The 24180-nt window shown below is 29.5% G+C and overlaps 1 protein-coding gene across 1 annotated transcript in view; it reads right to left on the bottom strand.

Annotated features, from left to right (window-relative positions):
* Window positions 1-24180, bottom strand: part of LOC148231557 (G protein-coupled receptor Mth2-like) — a 254151-nt gene that overhangs the window by 171441 nt on the left and 58530 nt on the right. The window lies entirely within an intron of this gene.

Below are 24180 nucleotides of genomic sequence, written 5' to 3'. Positions count from 1 at the left end.
GACTCACAATTAAAGCGTTTTACCCATTAAATACTATTAATCATTAATTATTTCTTCGTTTAAAATGAAACACCGTGGGCATACACTTAACAGATAAATCACATATGATTAAAAATTTTTGCCTTAACGCGCTCGACCGTTTCTAGTCTACCTTATCGGCCAACAAAATCTATTTCAAAGAAATTAGCCACTTTTCTATATGGTCGTCCCACAGAAAAGGTGCGCACCACAAAATCCATCATGAAAGGGCCATGCATATAAATACTGGTACCCTGGCAACTATAAATTACTTCCATTCAGACATTTCGTCTTTTTTTTTTTTTGGATTTAGGATTTTTCCTTCAACACTTCACCTGACACATATTTAAACATCCACATCGGAGTTCAAGGCACCTAAACTTTAAGAGACATTCAACTTGAATATTGAATGAAAATTGTTGCGCAACAAACAATTTATCTTTGTCTTTATCAAATACAAAACCCAGATTCAACCTCTTAAAAGTGAACAATGATACTGCATTAAACAGAGGGTAAACGTTAAATATTTGGATATACATCTAGATTTCAGGCTTAAATTTACTTAAACATATCACGAAACTCAAAGTAATACGATTTTATAACATAAGCAGAAAATATGAATAGTCATAACATATGGTTGCTCGGAATGGAGTTACACAAGAATTTCATTTTTTATAAACTACATTTAAAACAAAGCGATAAAATTATTTTAATACAAACATTTTACTTTTCAAACTTCAAAATTTTTTGTAGTAGATTTCAAAAAACCAACAATAAAAAATTATATAAAAATATTATGCAATTTATATAAACATAAATTTGATTTTAAGTAGCTTTGTGTTCCCAGTAGAATAAATATGTATCATAATATTAATTTTAATATATGCATTTTCATTTCAGTATTTTGTATTTTTACTTAATTTATCTTATGTTTTAAATTATTCTTGTGAACTAGAAATATTTTATTATAACGTATATATTTATCTTTATTTTTAACCTATAATAATCGTTTATATAAAATAATCGATGTAGGAAGAATGCATATATTTAAAATGTATACTTTAATTAGTGTATTTGGGCAATAACGTTTGCCAGCACACCAAACATACAAAAATAAAGAAGCTGCGCTTCACCATTTTATAATTAAGCTTTTACCACCCATAAGAATAAATATTTGCAAATAATATGTTGTGTCGTGCTTTTAAAATAAATGACAAAAGCAATGTTTTCACAAATAGTTTAAATCAATCTTAAGAGATCAACAAAAAATATTAAAAAAACTATAAACTTAAATTTGTCATGAAATTAGAAGTGTTATAAAAAAATTCTGAAAGATCAAGCAAAAACATTCTTAAAATAATGTTTTCGTTTAAATGAATTTTTTATATTAGAGTTACGAGCAACTCCACTTAGATATTTATCACAAAGTGGAGTAGCATAAAATTTTGACAACTTCTTAAATATTCTATATATAATTACATATGTAATGAACAAAAAAGTTTGAGTGCCTCTCTAGGATTTTTGCAGATAATCTTTAATGAAAAAGTCAATATTTTATATACATATATATTTTAATGTGAGGTAAAATTAAAATATATTTACTATTATTATTATTATTATTTTTATTTTTTTAATATTAAAAAAACTCATCTACTTTAAAGCCAAGATAGCTCGAAGTGATTATTTCTTCGTCAGAAATATGAAAAAATATAAGACGACGTCGTTTAGGTAGTGATGAATATAAGAATGATCACATTTTAAACAGTATAATAAAACATTTTTATGTGAGGTATAATATTTAACTATGATTGTAGTAAACCATATTAAATTAAAATATATAAAAAATGTATGTGTATCATGTCATTAAATTTAAGTCTGAACGATTAATATATTATATGGAACATATTTTTATTATGTGTAATATATTATTAAATTAACAACAAGCATAATCTAATCATTTGAGTGGATGGGAATTCACAAATCCTGAGATTGTTAACATAGATACATAAATAGAATTTCATTCCTGATATTTTACCAATTCATTTTTATCAATTCAAGGTGATCAAGATATCTGCATTTCGCCATGTCTATATAAATTCATATTATATGTGATTTATCAAGAGCATGAATCATTTTTTATATTGATTTAGTATGTTTAACATTTCAAATGAAAAGCGTATTTCTATGTACATATAATATAAACCAAACAAGATAAGTCTAATCAGTCGCATTTCAACGATTGGATCCGATTTCCGCCATGTCACAATTTCCACCACATCAATCCCAAACGCCAGTGCCACATTTCCAATTCGGACACATCATACGGAATCTATGAATACATTATACGCTTATAATTGAAGCTAATTTTCCACTCGAAAAACTATTGGACATGCAGTCAACTTGTTTATATGCGGAGGGGGCAGTAGGTGGCATCTATCAATTTCGAGTTAGCAGCCACTTGAACCTCGGTCGCTAATGCAATTACACGTGGCGACGTGACAAAGTGATTCCGATAGAGTGCTGCCAACGTTCAAATTCAATTTGCATCCTTCGTATACTTCGGCCATACTTTTAGGGTGCATGCATGTGAGGCAGATGGAGATTACCAACATTATCAAATGTTTTTTTAATTTTTGCTGTAAACATTTGGACAACGCGCCTGCGCTATTAGTCACAATTTAAATGTCACCATAATGACTACTTGAACAACGAAAAGAGAAATCTACCACACATCTTATTAGCACGAAAGCAATTAAGTATATGTTCTCTTCAATTTTAATTATAAATATGTTCTTTATAAATTGGCAGGTTTGCCAAACGCATCACAATAAACATTATATAAATAATCATAAATATTTTAGAAAATATTAAAAAAAATTTTAGTGCAGACCTAAAATATATTAGTACCATTCATTTTTCAGCTTCCCTACCTGCCCCCCACCCCCAAATGACGTCCCTGCTTAGAATTCACATCAAAAGCAATAAAATCGTACCGTTGCAGTGACAACTCTAGGTTGTCAAGCGTTCCTATCAACTTTTTATAGCAACAAGCGTTCCCACTGCTACCACAACGGCGCAATTTTATTATTTTTGACGTAGATTTTTGACTTCTGAGAAGTGAAAATTGTTATTTTCGCTCTCCTATAGACCAAAATTCGGTTTAGATGAGCTTCATTGGATTCTCACTTATACGTTTGATAATCGCGCGTTTTTACTATTTTTACCTGGACTTTTAAACAGGGCCAGAAAAACGCATGTCAATTATTGAAATACAATGAATCCTAATGAAATCAAAATAATTAAAAAAAACAACTACTTACTGGGCAACTTGAGCCTAAAATCAAAAACACTAAGAGAGAATGAGCTAATGCTCCCAAAAAAGTACTACTTCTACTATTTCACATAAACCTTGGTCTAATAAAACTATTTGTCAAATCTTTGCTAGAAAAATGAAAATGTTTTAAGTATATCTGTGACTAATTCTCTAGTTTGTCAGAGGCAAAGTTAAAGGAAGACATTTTTGTTAGACCCGACATCAGAAAACTTTCGAAACAAAAATGAAAAAAGTGAGAAAGAGGCGTGAAAAGTATTTAAACTTGTAACTAGCTTTCTAGGAAATAAAAAAGAGTCAAATTATAAGTATATTGTTGAAGATATGTTGAAAAAAAATCAAGATCTTGAGCTTTAATGTGAGTTTTAAAGTATATTTCCTCCATTCATATCTGGATTACTTTCCTAAAAATTTGGGTGCTGTAAGCGAGGAGCAAGGTAAAAGTTTTCACCGGGACATAATGATAATGGAAATGCGATATCAAGGAAGATGCAATGTGAGCATGATTGAGGAATATTGCTGGATATTGGATATTAAAAATATTGCTGGATGTGCAAAAAAAATAGCAGAAAAATAAGTTTTTGGGAAAAAGATTAAAAAGTTACTATAAGGACTGGTAAATATTTTTGAACCTATTGGAAAATTTCTTAATGATTTTTATATTTATGTATGTCTAGTATTTTGTGTCAATTTTTTAATCTTTTATTATATTTTTGTCAAAGTATCTACGTCAAAAAAATAAAATCACGCAGTTGCTCAAATAGAGCATATCTAAACCAAATTTTGACCAACAGGAGAGCGCAAAAAACAATTATCACTTCTCAGAAGTCAAAAATCCACGTCAAAAGCAATAAAATCGTGTCGGTGCCGTCGCAGTGGGAACGCTCGTTACCGAGCGTTCCCACAGCGACGACGCCGACACGATATTATTGCTTTTGACGTGAATTTTTGCCTTCTGAGAAGTGATAATTGTTTTTGCGCTCTCCTATTGATCAAAATTCGGTTTGAAAATACTTTGATTACTCTTATATTAGAAGTGTATAAAAATATCAGTAAATTGTATTATAAAACATCAATCGTAAGTAATTTTATCGCCAATAGGCCGACAAAATAACATCGCCATCTTTAAATGGAAAAACTAGGCCTATTACTAAAGAGAAATATAAAGATATTATGGATTATTCCCTTATATACCACTCATACATCATAGGTACTTTTGCACCATCTTAACAGCTTAACGCCCGAGGACTCGTATAGGAGTCTTGAAAGAACATTGTTTAATGGCTGTGAACTCAGACATGAGTCTTGAGTCATGCTCTTTCATTTATTAAAAAAATACTAGGATACTATAAAATTTACCTCTATATGATAATCAGAGATGATAGTATACTATTTTTACGTATTATTTAATGAAAAATAAATAATATTTTACTTTATTTTTTTGAGAAAAGATTCGTTTTGTCCCATTTCAAAGCAATGCAATGAGACGTCGCCTTTTTTGGGATATGCATGAAGCATAATTATGTATTTTATAAAAAAATAAAATTTATGTTACACTTCTTGAACAGAAATAAATTTCAGGGAAAACTGCCTGGCCAGGTAAACACAAAACCAACCCAATCAAACGAAATCGGTTGATAGTACATCAATTAATAAAGTTTTTCAACCTGAGGTTCTGTATGTTATCGCAAAATTAAAAAGTAAAATCGTTACAAATAACTTCTATTAACTTACAAACATTTTTACAATGTGTTTGTTATTTTGAAATTTCCTCACCATTTGGAGAACCGCAATTATTCAAAGATTAAGAAACCAGAGGAGAAAAGCTATAATTCGGATAAATTAGTGCTGTATTGGTTTATTGTAAAATAATTGAAAAAAATAATATTATTGCACTTAAAAAATCTCTGGGGAATAAAATCATGAACGAATAAATATTAATTTTTCATTCCTAATATTTTATGTAAATTGAAAATAGTTGCAATGGTTACGAACCAGTTATTTATAATTTAATAATATGTATGCTTAAATGCTTCTATGAATTTTTGTATAAGCGATTCATAAAAAAAAACGTTTTTAATATAATATAATTTGCACTCACCAAATTTTTCGGCGTCCTTTTTCTGCTTACAACTGTCACAGACACATTTATTTTAAACATTACACTTAAAAACCACACTAAATCACTATTTATATTTATTTTTATTATTTACACTTTTTTTTTATCTATTTAAATATTTTTTAAACGTATAAAAACATTCGTTATTATGAAGAGGAATTTCACAACTGCACATTCACAACAAACACGACATTTTCCTCTCACATATTTTTTCGCACATTTTATTTTTATTAGCTGATGGTTTTTTAGCTTATCCGAAAGCTTTTCTAGTGGATCGATAACACGAAATAAAAGTTGAAATGACTTTAGAATCGATAGATTCCACTGAATTCTGCCTTACTCAAAAAAAAATCTTTGACTTTAATTTTGCTGTTACGATTTAAATTTTGATAGACACTGAACGAATAAAACAATGAAATAAATGAATAAAAAAAAAATATTTTTGTTTATTCCATTGTTTTTCAAAATATTATGTAACTATGTATTCATCGCCGAGGTCTAAACCTCATATTTATTACAGTCCATTATAAATTGAGGTTTACATTTTATAAGACCGGTCGTTCTGGCTTTTACTGTGTCTATCATCTGAACTCACTTTTATTATTTTTTTTTCCAAATTTTGATAAACGTTTTATCTTTTCTGCCATGTTTCATATATAGGGGCCTTAATTTTATATTTTTGTGACTCTGAAACAATTGTTTCACAAATATTTTGCTAGTAAAACGCTATTTTTAAAATTGTCATCATAAACTCAGTGCCACTTGTTTGCCTACAGAGTAATCAACTATTGGTTTTACTTTTGCCAATCAATCTGTACTATTTAAAATTGTTGCATTTTTAATAAAATGCAAAAAAATATAAAATTTGTCTAAATTTAATTCTTGACATAGTTTTTCGAAATATTGGAGTCTCAATTATGGGGTTTGTTGAACTTATGCACCATACCCATTATAATAAATAAACTAAACCACTTTTTCAGTTTATTTACTGCCACATCGTTCCATTGTGCGTTTTTTTCTATATTTTTGTACTTGTGAGATGTTTGCCGATGATATAAATTTGTTTCTGAAACTATTATTTCAAACAAATCATTGCTAATAAATAAATTGGTGCTTTCACTATTATTCAGAAAAACTTGTTCCCCTGGAATACCTTCGAAATCTTGATTATCTCTTGTTGAATCAAATTCACTTTTAGTATAATATCACTATCACTGAATGAAAGTAAATTCATTAAACACAATCTATGTTCACGAGCACTTGAATTAGAATCACTTTTGCACATATCGTTATATTCATAATCACTGGAGGCATTGCACAATCGTCCATTTTGGTGTGATTGAAAATATATTTTTTAAATTAAAATCACAATCACAAAAGATCACTGAGAGAAGAGCAATTTTTACGATAACGATTCGGTAGATAGTATGAGACTAAATATACTGCATTCCTATGAATATAAAATGCATTATTTTACCTGTGTGAATTCCCGTATGTCTCAATATATTTATGCGACAAATCAAAAGGTAGCTACACATTTAATTTCAATAAAATATCTTAATTGCTTTACAAGTTATAGGGAATTTACTAAAAAAGATAATTGTTTGCTATTATTCTGCGAAATCGTCCAGCCACCAAGCAAAGTTCGGCAAAAAACACCCCGGGCGGTAAACTGTTAATTAAAAAATATATAGTCTTACTCCTTTATGTATTTTGTTATGTTGTATTTATGTTGTTGTCTGCTATGTATGTATATAATTATTAAATTTTCCTTTTAGTTGTTTTCATTTTTCTATAAAATAATATTAAGCTTTTTGTTTAATACAGCGGCCGGTCAAAAGAGCGTGCGTCAAATGAGCGCAGCATCATAAGAGCGCTTAACAAAATAGCGAACATATTAGCGCTTGACAAAAATACTTGAAAAAATTCAAGTAATTAATATTTGAAGAATTAGGTATACAAAATATAAGTAAATTGTAAGAAATTTAGACGGTAAAATTAATATTTTATGTGCCAGAGCGTATTGACAATTAAAATGATTAGTCAATGAAAACATTATTTATTTATGATATTCATATATTTTGTACTAAAATGAAACGCTGATTTTTAATTTATTATTCGATTTGTTCTGTAATTTTTCATTGAATTGATAAATAATTATCGACCCAACTTGCAATGAATGCGTACAGTTATAGGTAAGACTTTTTCTTCATTTATTTTAGATTACTACACTTTATCACGAGTGGCAGCTAAGTACGAATATAATATAATAATATTGCAGCTAATTAAACTATTAATGTTTTATATTTAAAACTGTAAAAAATTAATATATTATTAATCCCACACATACCGAAAATTTACATATCTATGGTTAGAAATGAGCCACGACGTTGCGTTAATTTAGTATTATATTAAATTATTGTGTTTATATGTTCACATATGCCGAATTATGAGTTCAGAGTTAAAATAATTATGATTATAAATATATTTAATTATGATAATTAATATAAACATTGAAAAAATTAATGTTTTAAAATATATTTTTAATGTAAATATAACAGATTTTAAAAATGTATGCATTGCAAACGTTGATAACGGAACTGGTCATTTTTACCTACATTTTATGACTTCTGAGAAAAATTTGTAAAAGGTTCTTTCGCACGAAACAAGCGGCTGAATCATGGAGCAGATGCTTGGGATTTTTTTATTATTCCCTCTCCTTAAATAAACAATAAAAAAAGCTTAATTTCAATTTTAAGCACAGAGTGTAAGATAAATAAAATAATCTGAAAATAAATATGCCTGCAAAGGGTTAAAACATTAATTTTGCCGAATTCATTTTAATCATATTGTATACTTATAAAAAAAGAGAGTTATTATATCTATGATTTTTAGATACCTAATTGTAACCCTTTACAAGCAAGTTTCACCGTTGTCTAAGTCCTTATTCTAAAAAAGTATTGAATTAAAATAAAATAAATTATTCTTTTCTCTCTTATTACAATTAAACTCTTACAGATGTTTTATAAAATCTTACTTTCAAACATGTGTTTTGCTTAAATATCGTGGATATAATTATTGCATTCGAAATTTTTATGAAAAAACACAGCGAAAAATATAAAATATTTTTAAATCAGTTCAAACGCTAACCGTTAATTATCCAACAATACGGACTTGCCCCACTTTCATAATCAACGGCTCAAAAAAATATGATTAATTTTGTCTATTTTTTTATGTGCTTCGTAGCATAGGAAAAGCTGCTCTAAATTTAATTTTAATGATACTTAAATATTATTTTCTTTAGTAAAACGCTCGACAAGAAGTTTCGGCACGTTGTATAATATTTTCCACTAAAGTTTGATATACAAAATAATAACTGCAATAGAGACAGAGCTGAAAACTTTGTATGCCCCATCAATGCAAAAGCTTTACTTACAGTACTCAAAAGACAGCTAAAATCCACCCGTACCTTATTCATAAGATCCATCTACTTATTGGTTATAAAAACCAAGTAAAAGCACAGCCGAAAAACCAATAAGCAAAGGCAAATATACACAGTACGGATCCCCCACATGCTTGACCCCGCCGCTTCGGACAAGGAGAACTTTCACTGAAAAAGGACGAGGGGTTGGGTGAAGGATAATTTTTTCGCTGACGCGTATTGGATCCTTTGGAGCTTTTAAAGCACTCGTCATCCATCTTAAATTTCTCATAAGTGTCTATTTACATAGTGCGCTACGGAGAAGCCCTCGAGGTTTTTGATTTATTCCCGGTTTGATTACTTCCATTCCATACATACATACACCGGGGATGTATCAAAAGGATTCGCGTTTTTATGTCAGTAGGAAATCAATGCGCTATTTCTCATATAAATATAAATTATTGTTATAGACATATTCCGAGAAAGCTCAGTCAATAACTAACCTAGTTGTGCTTTTTTATTGCTCCTGCTTATTTGTACTGAAATGCAAATTGCTATAAAAGTAACAAAAATATATATAATGGCAGTTATGCGCTTGATCATACAAAAATGGTTTAAAGGTACAATTGTTAAACAAATCAAATTCAGTATCATTTAATTACATTTCACCCATTGTGTTGAACCCAAAAATTATAGTCGCCTTCTAGCTGCTACACCATTATTTTATTTTTAATATGCTAAAAAAATGCTAAAAAAAACGTGACGCGATAAACACATTAGTCTGAAGGGTCTAGACTATAAATCCAGAGACTACGGGTTCGAGTCACAACAGCAGACTCAAATTTGTATGTATAAAAATGTAATAATATTTATAAAAAATGGTTTCACATTACATCATGCATTTTAATACACTAAAACATTTATAATTATCTATATAAATATCACGATTTTCATAATAAAAAATCTGGTAGTTAATACTTTTAAGTATGCATTATATCTAAATGACTTACATAATTGCTACAGATTTATCCCATTTGTGACGCATTACATTAAGGCTTACGCCTGTTAGGTTACAACAGAAAATTAAAAAAATAACAAAAGTGACGACAATGGTTTCCTTATAAAAAAAACACCCGGAAGATAATATCTTGTTTCATTAAAGGGATTGTACACACTATTAAACTACATATAATCTCTCATTCGTCCAAGCTTCGTAAAAAACGTATAAAAGACTCAACACGAATTGACCACAATAAACCAGAGACCAGAGAGACGCCATTTGTACTATTTTATATCGATCCTAAACACTTGTTACAACCTTTTATGAATCAACATAGACTCCTCATCATTCGACACCTATATTTTATCTGTATTTATGTATAGTTTATATCTTTCTAAATAAACTGTTTATTAAACATTTTTTTCTGCTTATAAAAAAATTCCCTACTCGGTAATTAACCATTGCAGTGAATCATTTTTTAACCTAATATTTTGGTTAGATTAGATTTTCACATATTTTAGACATAAATATACACTATTTTATTAATAAAAGTTTGAGTATATATATGTGGGTCTTAAAATTGATAAATCAATTCTATTTCATTATCTTATATTATATATTGAATCTTCATTATTCTTACACAAATTAAATTGATCATCCCCTTGATCTTCTTGAATAGCTAATAAGCCAACTTATGTAACTAGAGTTAATTTTATAACCTTTCGAGTCTAAATAAAGATACAAATGTCAACTTGGTGAAGCGATGTAAAGTAAGAGATAGACAGACATTGCCTTTGATATAATATAAGCAGTGAAAAGAAGAGATATACTTCAAATAAATTAAAACTTTTCAATCTGCCCGTTCCAATCGGCAAATTAAGAATTCTCAAACACGTTGGAAATATTAATCCCGCCTCGGACTGCGGAATGACGAACACCCATCTGAAGAATTCTTCCTTTGGGTCCTTTCCAAAAGCACCATTTATTATCTCGCCGCGTGCTGCGAATTTAAATCAATAATGCGATTACGTTTGCGGTCTCATAGCTGGATCCTGCCCTATCCGCCTGGGCAGGGGTCGGAATTCAAAGGTACATATTGAATTCGGCGGAAATATTTTCGAGAGGGGAAAACCTGGGACCGCCGGAGAGGGCGGATCTCTCTCTTTCTCTGTGTTGGGAAAGCGTGTCGTTTCTGTGAAGGAGAATTAGTAGCACGCGATGGCCGTATCGACCGCGAGGCCTGCGGCCAAGGCCCCCGAGTCATCAAACTTGGGCTTTATCGACTTTGCGGCCCTAAACACGCCAAACGGCCATTTGGTAGGCGACTGGACGGCCAGAAAGGGAGTCTAATCCGAGAATTTTCAACTTTGGGGTAAAAAAATGTGACTGCAAGAAGCAAGAATCAATTTAGTAAAGAAACATAAACGACCTGCACAAGCAATACAAGTAATACAAATTTGTTGTTGCATTTTTTTATCATTTTTTATTATTCTAATATTTTTATTTAAATTTGTAAAAATATTTTTTTTGTCGAATATGACGTTAGCTTTAAGCGGACTCCTTTTGACGTCATCGCCTCGTATAAAACGCGTAAATTTAAAAAAATATTCCTTGAGGTTTCTAGCATATTTTTAAATAATGCTCTATCGTTTTGTGCAAGTGCCTGTTATATAATTTATAAAACATCCATTTAAATGAATTATTTAAACCATCTATAAATTTTAATATTTTTGTAAGATTTATTAGTTTAAGTCGTTCTATCAGTGTTATCTATGTGTATCTATATAAAATGCATATTTGAAAACCTATTTAAACAATGATAATGGTAGTTATCTAATAAAACACGATACTCATGCAATGCTTCATGAAGTTAACTTGTTTATTCAAGTGAATTCGAGAGTGATTTTACTCGAGTGATTCATACACACTTTTTATCGTTTCTTCAACTTCATGCGTCAAGAAACAATGACTTTTTATTCATTAAAACCTAAGCTATCCATATGTAATAGCTGATTCAAATTTGTATGAGCGTGGGCTCAACACCCACATGTGTAAAAATTTACTCAACAGCACAAAAATGAGATTCTGATAAAATATCTGTGTTTAATTCCATACACCATAAAAACATATAAGTCAATTGCTTATAACATGATCTATATAATTCGATTGAATAAGTAAGCTTAGAAAAATATTAGACAATGGTTTTGGGTCAAGGCAAATGTACAATGAGGTAAATTAGTACCAATTGATGACTAGTGAATCAGTGACATTTAAACAATTGACTATAAAATCTCATGTGTATTATTATTTACAATTAATAGATGTGACTTTACAGCTTGGGACAGTTTGTATTATTAGCGCATTTTTATAAATAAAAATTTGAGTCTGCTGTTAGGGCCCGAACCCATAGCCGCTGGATTACTAGTCTAGACCTTGATTCTATGATCGACTAAAATAAAATACATATTTGTCAAATATTGAAAAAATTCAAAGCAAAGGAACCCACTAATAATATTATATGTATGTTTTTGATTAGTATAATAATATAATTATTATAACATTTAATATATACAAATAAATGCATAAAGACGTTTTATAGTAACAAAACTATAATTTTATTTTAAAAGTGCCTTTGACACATCTGCAGTGCCAACGTATATTATTTTATGTTATACATGCATAAATAGTAGTTATCATTTAATATATATTTTTAAGCCATGATTTAAAACAGTTATTTTATATGTTTCTAATAAAATTAATTTGTAAATATTTCATATATTTTTTTTTAATTTATAAAAATAAAATTGTTTTAAAACAAAAAATTTTGATTTAAACTTTTACCCACTACCTATAACATTTAAAAATATAAATTATTTACCCAGTCTCTCAAAGGTTGCCAACCGCTGCTTTAAAGGCTTAATACAACATATTAGTGAAATGTACTTTAGTTTTTTTTTTTTTTTTTATTATTTTCTTTCGCTCAAATTGTAAATGTTTTTTTTTCTTAGTTTTTTCCTTTAATTATAACCACCAATGATTTATTTTATATTCTTATTTTCACAAATTATATACATAAAAATGTTTTTAATTTATATAGTTAAGTGTCGATAAGTGATTTGTGCGTGCGTTATATGCGTTCCGCACGTTCAGTTTTTCTCACTCACTCCCGTCACTTAACACGTGAGCGAGTGAAAGGGTATGTATCTCACAGTGCGCGCCTGATATCTAAAATAAGAAATATATTAAGTATAAATACAAAAAATCTACAATAGTATTATATTTCCTCACTTTAATTATTGTGCAACGATATATGCTTACTAAATTAGATAAAAAAATGTTGCAAAAATTAAGAAATATGACATTATAAATAAAAATATATTTACTAGTTGTATACGTGTGATTGCAAGATTGAAATGGTTGGATATTCATTAAACACGTTATCTGTTCTTATGTTACGAGAGTTATTTAATAAGAATTTAATATAAAAATATAGCAGTACATAAATTTAATACAAGACATAGAAATAATTTAAGATTAGATAGGTATAATAAAACGAGTACGGCCAGGGGAATATTGTACGGAGGTGTAAATTTGTATAATAATATTCTTGGGACAATCCAAAAAAATATCATTAAAGTAGTTTTTGTATATTATGTTTTAAATATTTTGAATAAATTTGTTTCTAATTTAAAAAAAATATAATATTTAAGTAGTTTTTTTTTATTATGTTTTAATTTTTTTTATAAACTTCTTTCTAATTTACAAAATTATAATAATATAGTAGTTTTTATATTTTGTCGTTTGAAAAAGTAACATTTATAATATAAGCTCAATTAATTAATAAGATAAATAATTAATAATTAGTACGTTTGTAAAATAATTTATAATATTGAAACAAACTTATTAAAAAATCCATACATAGTAATTATTCTCAAGGACATTTCCTAAAGATAAAAAAGTCATAAATTTTATTGGTGGCTGGACTCACATACATATTGAAAGGAAATTTCAATGTCAATATATTTCTATAAAATGGGAATAAGCCAAATACTTATATTTAAGACCTATTCATAATAAGTTCATAGTCATAGTTGACACTTATTTAAAACTACCATGACACCATTAAAAGCTTTATGACAGCACCAATTGATTCATAAATAGAGTTACATCCCACGATCACACTGATCTTGCTTAAACAGAGTTTTTGCTACATATTTTTTATGCATTTTCTAAGTGACATTTTTTGGTATTTTAAATTAATTTGTAAAATGATTTTTATGTAGTAATTGTGTTGAAACATTTGCATCGCTTGAAAATAGTTTTACATAACGACGTTTGGACTCTTTTTCAGTTGTCACCCATCTTTTAGTCTTTTAAAATATAGATTGGTAACAGGGGATGAAACATGAGTTATTTACATTAATGTGTCACGTAAAAAATATCAAGCAATACCTGCACAAATTAAAAAAAATACTATTCCGAAAGATAAATTTCTGGTCCTTTAACTAATCAATTGTAAAGGTTTCTTTTTACCACACAACGACAATGCACATTTATTTAACATGCATAACAGATTACAATTTATAGTAATTAATTGATATTTACCGGTAATTATTATCGGTGAAAAATATATTTATATTGCAAGCTTTTATGTTTCAATTATTTTTTTAGTAACTTAATATATTTACAATAAAGAATCACAGTCTCACCTGTCTCAATATTTTTGTTTGTGTTACGACAATGTCAACGTGGGAAAAACACGTCTCCCTTAAGTGTTTTAAGAACAAAACTTTTCTTTTTCATATAAATGTTTTTCAGTCGACTTTTCCCAACGGAAGCTGGCAACAGTTGTTGCGACTCGATAATAAGTTTTACAGGAATTGGCGACGTACAAAACACAACTCCTCTGCAATTCTCACGAAACCTATCCAATTCCGAGAAAACTGCGTGGGCGGAGAACTTCCGTCTCCCGCCTCGTTTCCAAGTCTAAATCAAACAGCTACACAATGTGAATAATTTAAACCCACCCCGATCGGAAAAATTAAATAAATTTTCCTTCAACAGATGCGAAATCTGTGTCGCGCCATTTGTGCTATATATTTTTTGTATATTTTATTTAGGTTAATTATTTTTTTCGCCTTCGACAAAAAAAGGTCGCGTACATCTGCTGCGCGCTGCTTATTTTGAAATATTAAAAATTGTGCGAAATTTTCGAGAAGTGACGCTGCTACACTCTTATTGCTAAACGTGTCGTTGGCTTTATTTATTTTTTAACTCCGAAATGATCAATGGCTTTTCGGGAAAATTAATTTGAGAAAGGGACGACAGGACGATATAATTGAGCGTTGCGGAAATACTCGGAAAGGGACGACATTATCCGAATACAAAATGGGAATCTGGCTGGGATAAAAAAAAACACAGGAAAACCTTTAATATCTTGTTATCCAAATAGAGCAAAAACAGCACACTAATGATCTTGATTGAAAAATTGAAATATGTACATATATTTTTTTTATAATATATTTCATGAAACGAAAAAATCGATTTATATTGTAGGATTTTTAAAATATACTTCCAAATGTAAAAAACTTCATCCAATTTAAAAAAAAGACACTACCCTTCCCCAAGCTTTTTGATGTTTCACTAAAGATAGTGGAGATTGGATGGTTATTTTTTAGTATCAACATAATTATATAGTATTTACGATAGGTGTTACTAAAGAAAACGTTAAGCTTCTTACTATTTTTATTGACGACATATTAAAAAAAATCAGAAGACACTAATTGTAAAAAAATCCACAAACTCTTACATTAATATAAGCAAAGTAATCTATTGTTGCTAACAACGTTTGACTTTGTTTGAGAAATTTTCAAAGAAAAAAAATAATAAAAGCATAATAAATTGACTATATTTTCCTCTATGTTTTATATACAATACTTAAAAAAATACTTTATCTATAATAAAATATAGGGAGCGACAAATAAGAAGTGCTAAATTGTTTTCTCTAGTTAATATATATATATTATAGTGAAAATTGTAAAAAACATTAACATTTTTATTTCAACCGTCCGATCTGATCCACCAAAATCAGTGCCTTGTATCCCATGAGTTCAACTAGATCTTTGATACTACTCAAATTAAAAAAATCGATACAATAAATTGAACAAATTAAGCAACTACATATCAAACGGATTTGCATCTAATAAAATTTCTTAATCTATCTATAGTTATGTATCTTTCATTAAGTTAAGTTGAGGGTGTAACCGTTAATATTTCGCAACTGTCAAATTGAGTTTATTGACATTTTAGATAGCTAAATCATATTTTCGCAAGTAGAAATATTAATGTCTACTGGTGAAAATATATTCGAGTATAATTTTACTGAAAAGTCAGTGAAATTATATTTAAAGTAGTGAAAATATATATAATTAAAAAATACACATTCACAGTAACATATATTATCAGCCTTTTAAGCGTGAGTAATAATCTGATCGAAACTAGTACAGTATTTGCCGCGACCCTTGTGTTTTTGTTAAAGTGCGGTCCAACGGTATAGTACAATTAACAGGCATTCTAAGGCGATAAACGCATTTAAAAAAAATTGTAATGTTTAAAGAATATATGCTAACTGTAAAACATTGTCTTTGAATAATATTGTAACGTCATTACGACATGATAAACTCAAAAAAAATACTTTAATTTATTAAATATTAAAGTTTACCTTTTAAATGCATAGCTATTGTAAATTATATTAATCCACAATCTTGCTTATGATTTTTCCTAATACCCTCATAATTCTCATCTAACGATACAGCATCTAAAACAAATTATTTTAATTGGTAGTTTATCTATTTTTCCATGACTTTGTGCTTTCGTTGGTACAAATTTTCAACGACGCATTATTATACCCAATTCCGCCTTTATTGGCCGTTCGTGCTTTAACAACTTAGAAATTTTATACCCCGTATACAAAAAAAGCTCTTAACGAATTGCGCATCGTCTGGAATTAATATTTATTAAGGCAAAAATACACATAGGGAGAAAGAATCATGTGTGCAACAATAACCGTGGTATACCACCCGACCTCTTCAAATATTAATACCCTCCTCTCCTATGGCCATTCTAGCGCTTACCCCAAATAAATTAGCGACCCACGTCTCTAATCTTTCGTTGTATCACTTGCAAACGCATTACCATCATTTTTAATATCTATATACTTTCTAAATACATCGCGTTTGAAAAAGTTAAATTTATCAAGAAGACATACATTAGGGTCCATTTTTGCTGTTAACTTGGCAATGTGCTGAATGTATCCAAATATATGAAGGAGAATATGGCGGTGGTCCTCTCATGCAAATTCTTTTTAGATAAGCCGGATTTTTTGGCAAGCATTTCGGGCGTATATCAAGTGGTTGTATGAAGTTTTTACCGAGGCACGCACAAAAGAATACGGCGATTGTTTTGAATATCCTCGCAGCGGGATGCCAAGTGTCCTGGCACTTGACTCTTTGTTGTTCTCCATGGAGAAAATTCCACTTCCTCTCGTCTCTCTTTTCCTCGCAGTGTAATGACTGAATCTTAAGTTTGCGCAATGATAACAATAGGTGGATTGGTTGCTGTTTAAAGAACCGAAAGACCTTTAAAATTCCCTCGTTGATTTTTTGGAGCTGCCCTATTTAACAAATTGCCTAAAAATATGTACGTATTTATTTTAAAATTATCATTATAATTTTTCCATATATAATATAAGTTAATACCGAAATAATTATCGTTTTATTAATTTAAGTTATAAGTTAGGGGTACTTAAGTTCATTTGATAAATCTTTGCTCTCCACATTTCAATATTTAAAAAAAAATTGGGCCCAAAATTTACGATGACAGAATTTTTAACAAGTAAAAAATTTATACAAAACTACATGTTGTATCAAATTATTTTAGAAGTGGTAGGTAATTCAATAGATCATCTATAAACCAGTCCGATCTAACAGTGCAAAGACACATTAAGAATATTGGGAAGGCTTGGAGACAATGCGTATGGGTTTCACACATAATAAGCAAAGAAAACCAGTCGGCGTGTATCTAAATATCCTATAAGCTTCTGGATCTTGAAGCTAAATCGCCTCTTCCCGATCATTTGCAGTGGTTTTCAAAAGGTCAAGTAAAAAAATCTACCTCAAAACCAAGGCTCACTGTGCATGGGATTGTAAAAGGATTGTGCATTATGATACTCTCAAATCTGGCCCAACAAAAATAAAAGGCTTCTATTGTAATGAGCTGAATCGTTTTCATTAAATTATTTAATTCAAAATATTTATTTAATAACAATAATAATAAAATAATTAAAAAACTGAAATGTTGAAATGAAACGTATGTATATATTAGCCTTCTGTTTTCCACATACTATATATACTATATAGATAATTCTCTAAGATCAGCGAAATCAGGGGGTGCGTATAATTCACCCACAATTTTCCGAACTATCAATTTATAACACGCCCTTCCTCATTTTTCACATCATCTACCAAGATTTTCTGAGCATCATATAAAAGCATTATAGTATAGCTATATTTTTAAATTAAGATCTTTTATATAGTTTATCTGATAAATTATAGTAATAGCACATGAATAATAATTATCATTAGTGTGTTATTATATTATTAGGCAATATTTTAGTTGACCCAAAGTTTCTCTACATGATCTCTAAGTGTAAATATATATTTTCTTATATCAGAAATCAGAGACATTTAAAAGCATACCATGAATTTTATTGTTATTTTATTTATTCCTAAACACTTTTTTTGCGCAGCGTAAAATGTGTATATATTTTTATTTAAAGCTGACTGATACTCAACCCAATTTTCAACAAAAATGAAGAAATATAACAAAATGGTGTAAAATTATTTGGGGACCACACAGAACACGAGCTGACAGTTAATATTCTCCGTCGTTAAGAGAATCCATTTGTGATGAAATGGTAATGGCGAAAAATGCAATACGACCTTGGACAAGTGAACGTCGCTTTCTAAAGGCATAGACGTATTTCGCCGTTCTGCGGAGCGACTGCAACGATTGGCTGATAGATCGCTGCACATATGCGATTGGCCAGCAAGCTCTTAACCCCTAAAGTATATAAGCCCGGACTTCGATAAAGAGATGCAAACAGTGAGAGTCACCAGCAGTCGCGCCTTCACTGACAGACGCAGAGAGACGACCTGAACGACTTTCGCCGCAAGAAGAACTACCTCCTGACGTTCGCTGCAAGCAGCCACAAAAACCATAAGGATCATCGCCTGCGACAGCTTCACTACCGCTTGGAGGAAACGTTTCGCCGATAATCGTCCGTCGCACTCATGTAATATATCAATAAAAATCTTACTAGATTCACATTGAGTCTCATTGGCTGCGAGGTCAATCAACCCTAGTGTTATAACTCCTAAAAAGATTTTCCTTAATACAAAATGCTAATAGTAAAATTTTGAAGCAAATATGAAAATGTCTAATACACTTTGTATGCAAAATACGAAGCGTCGCAAAACAAAAGGCTTTGTTTTGCGACGCTTATCGGTTTAAAACGGGAGATAAGGACGAATTTTTTTTGTACTTCGATGTTGCGATTTTGTTTATCTACGCCTCTTTGCTGTCATGAATTTTAGAATACAATATTTTACACTTCAGCACAGTACTAACCATAGCAAACTTAATAATATGTCACATTAAAACGGTTATTTTTTTTAAATATTTTACAGCAAATAATAAATAATTTAAAAAATATGTTAATTTAAATATTAACGAACAATAGGAAGTGATCATCTTGCGATTCTTTAATTTAATATATTAAATAAAACATTAATTATATTTACATATATATCGTATTTCTAAAACCTGGATAATAATGAATTTAGAGGCAAGAATTACCCAAACGAAAATCACTGAACATATTAGTCGGATATAAAAGTCCGTCAGTAGAACACTCCCAAGATTTTTATCACAACACCACTGGTTAACTCTTGCCTTGTAGGCTTAAAATTATTCAGTGCTCTTAAGTGTTTCTTAAAATAACTTATTATGCAATAGTATTAATTAAAACGCTTTCTCGCCGACTTTGACGCTTGTTTTAAGAATAAAGTCCGCCATCTTCCGCCGACGACGGTGACATCTGTCGGTCCTTTCGTAAGATTTACTACGCTCGCGCCATCTGCCAAAACGTCAGCGTTTTTTACGCATAAGCAAAATCATTTTTCGGCCAATATTTCACATGTGCGATGTATGATAATATCGCACGATATGCGTATATAATAATGCGGCGGAAAATTTGCGACGCCATTTCGTCGTAGTTTTTTCAAGTCGTAAACCTCTCGGATCGCGATGGCCGTCGTTAGTGTTTTTTAGGCCAACGTTTATAAAGAAAACGTAATGATAGGGTAAAATAATGTTGATTTTGTTTTAAACGAGTGCCGCTTTATTATTCCGTAATGGTCGGGGTTTGTTATCTTAAAGCCAATATTTAAAAACGTATATATGTATCCATATAAAAATAAAATAAACGACAATTGAATAGCGCTTGAATTAATTACGTTTTACAGTCGGCGGTTTTAATTTCAAAGTTAATGGCGTAAATACACCGCAATATTGGCCATAACGCCGTGGGCTGTGGGCTTCTATCGTTTTTTTGTTATTGTTTTATTTTAAAAATTGGAAATATGAGCAGAGTAATGTTTGTCCTCGATTTTTTTTCTCCCCTAAATATGATATTGACCCGTCGTAATTGATACTGACGTTTCTTTCCCCCTTTTCAATAAAATATATAGGTACCAAACTCGAATTTGGGAATGAAATCGACATGGATAAAATGTACATTCATACATACATATGTATAATATATTAGGTAACCAGATTTCTAAGCTTTAATCTGGGACAATTTTTCAGACATTATTTGTTAAAAAAAATCAATAGCAGTATTATTACATAGCAATAGCTTAAAATAACCTTTGTACTTTCAACCTCAACCAAAGTAGAGCAACGGTTTATCCCTTGTTTTTTTATAATCGATAAGAGAAACCCGTTGCCATTCCTCGATGAATAAAAGTTACTTCAGTAAGAGTCTATTACAACTGTAAGAAATCCAACATAATTAAAATATAGGCTTTTGAGTGAAATCATCTTATAAAATAACATTTTATTTACGGTTGTGTTGTGATAAAAATCTTGGGAGTGTTTTACTGACGGACTTTTATATCTGTATTTTGCAACTAATATGTTCAGTGATTTTTGTTCGGATAATTTTTCTTCTAAATTCATTATTCTAAAGGTTTTGTAAAAACAAAATACCAATATTTCAGTATCTGAAATCAAAGCATCTAAATGATAATATAATTGATGTTTTATTTAATATAATAAATTAAAGAATCGCAGTGTTAATTATTCGCAAGATGATGGAGACACGTGTATCATTTATTATTACACATAAATCCATTGTTTATGTGTGATTTTAGTGATAAAATCACATCATATTAACCAACTATTTTCCAAGAAAATTCAATGCCATAGAATCACAGAATGAATTACATTTTAATTTAATTTGTACTTCTATCGATTTAAAAATAAATAACAAATTTACCTAAATCACAAAATACGATTAAAAACATTAGAATAGCACTCAGTAAGAAATTTAAAACGACTGTCAAATGGTGCAAGTAGGGCTCTCAAATATTCGTAGTTTTATTCGAACTTATTCGTAATTTTTCTCGATAATAATTTAATTAACCAACAAGTACAAAAAATCAATTAATTGCATGTAAAATATTATTTAATTAAAAAAATATATTGCTTAATAATAATAAATTTAATTATTCATGAATTACTTTCATGATCGTTAAGCTTGTTGAATTTTATAAAATATGCATAAGGCAATGCTGTACGAATTACTGATCAGTGAGGGCGTCAAAAGGAAAATGTTTAATTTATTATTACATACTTTTTGCTCCGAGACGTCATCTTAGCTTTTTCAAATCGCCAGAATTAAAATCAGCTGCGATTAAATTAATTCAGAAAAAAAATATGTAACATGTATTGTATTATATATAAAATAGCTAATAATATTTGGAACGAATTTGTAATACATAAATATCAGATTCGTATACTCTTTGGCATATAAATTAAATAACTATAAATAAATTAAACATTGAAAAAAAAATACAAAAATTTGTCTTAGAAACCAATGCAAAAACGTAACACAAAAAATTGTGACGCACACAAAAAATTGTGACGCACGCCTTTTTTTGAGATAAGCGTAAAACGATAATAAATGACGGACCTTAAAAGTATTTTGTTTCGTTTAACGAACGAATTCTGCGAATTTCGGTCATAGTAGACATAGCCATTAAACAATATATTCATAAATGTTTTTCAAAGGCGTAAAATATTTTTTTTGCTGAAAAGAAGCGTCTCATTGTTTCGTTTTTTGATTTTGGAGCAGCGCTAGTCACTCAGGTATATACAATTTTTATAATTCTATAATTTTTCAAATTTTATTCGAAATATTATAAATTAATATTTTACGAATATTTTAGAAATTATTCGAACATTCATATAGTTTAAAATCCCTAGAAGAACCCTAAATGCAAGGTTTAGTGTAACTTTTGATGAGTGGATATCAGTAAAAAGTCGGCGTTATTAAAATATAAATGTGATAAACATTTTTGGAGCTTCTATACCTTCAGAAGTCGTAGAAAAAAGACAATACGAAAGAGTTAAAACAAAGTTACATGAAGAATCAATCCATACAAAACTATCTAAAAAAATTAACTACAGAATATCTCTGGAAATCAACTAAAAAATCAAACAACCACAAATACTTATACCATCCAATAAACTTAAAAATGTTTAATGAGCAAAAAATATTACTTAAATATAATTAAATAAAAAAAAAAAAATTTTTAAATATGACATATCGAAATATATTTTTACTGGTAGATACTTACTTTTAATAGACAAAATATAATTTATGTGACAGATGCTAGTAAAATAATATTTTTACCGGTGAAAATATATTTTTTCTGGCATCTGCTAGTGAATATTAATATATACATTTACATACTTATGAATATTTTTCAGTCCAAAGTTTAAATACATTTTAACCAGTAGATATATATTTCTACTAGCGAAAATATAAATTAACTGATAGATGCTAGTGAAATTATATGCTGTTCCAAAATGTCTATTAAACTTATTTTGACAGTTGCGAAACGTCAATTTTCTGTTCAAACCCAAACCTAACCTACACGACTTAACCTCACACAACTTGACCTAATAAATCAAGTCTAAGTACAAACTAAGCGAACTCATCTTTCAGGGGGAACTAAGGAAATGTCGCATTGTTTGTCTGCACTTTGATACCATACTATGTTTTAAAAATATTATAGCTTTTTTACTGATATTACTACAGACTTCTAATATAAGAGTATTGGTCAAAGCATATTCAAACCGTATAGGAGAGCGCAAAAATAATTATCACTTCTCAGAAGTCAAAAATTCACGTCAAAAGCAATAAAATCAAGTCGGCGCAAGCGTTTCCACTGGATTTTTGACTTCTGAAAAGTGATAATTTTTTGCGCACTCCTATTGGTTAAAATTTGGCTTAGATATGCTTCATTTAATTTTCACTTATTTTAAGTCGTAATATTAATATAATAAAATTCAATATGAACGCTAGATAACCAAGTGTTTCCACTACGATGGCGTCTCTCTTGAATGTATCTTAAAGAAATCTTTGCCAAGGATATCAACGGTTTTGAGCCACGCCACAAAACAGTGGATTTTGCGCCGTGAACCAGAATTGACAGCACATATTTTTTTAGCGAAAAACCTACTTTCATACGCAATGTTAATAAACACAGAATATATAAATATATACATAAACATTAATTACAGAATTGAATAATGAGCACAAATAATTAGAATTATTAAAATCGCAAATCAACGGTAAAGCGCAATAATTATATTTGTCATTGTACATGGAATGTATTGGATTGCGTTACATTATAGTAATTCACTTACGAATTCGCCACAAATCAAACAATGCAAACAACACAAATCAACGTTGGGTGTATAATATAAAATTTCAACGTTACAGTCGAATAGTTTTTGGGTTGTTGTGCCAACAAAATTTGCAATGGACATACGAGGGCATACAAAAGCTATTCAAATTCTTGGAAAGATTTATACGTACATGATTTATTTTTTAATAATATCTCCATACTACAGTATTTGCTTTTATAACTATCAACTAAACT

This window comes from Plectrocnemia conspersa, unplaced genomic scaffold (genome assembly GCF_051122295.1).
Source record: "Plectrocnemia conspersa isolate PC_06_02 unplaced genomic scaffold, ASM5112229v1 ptg000009l, whole genome shotgun sequence".
Classification (NCBI taxonomy): Eukaryota; Metazoa; Arthropoda; class Insecta; order Trichoptera; family Polycentropodidae; genus Plectrocnemia; species Plectrocnemia conspersa.
This window is presented reverse-complemented; position numbering and strand designations above follow the sequence as displayed.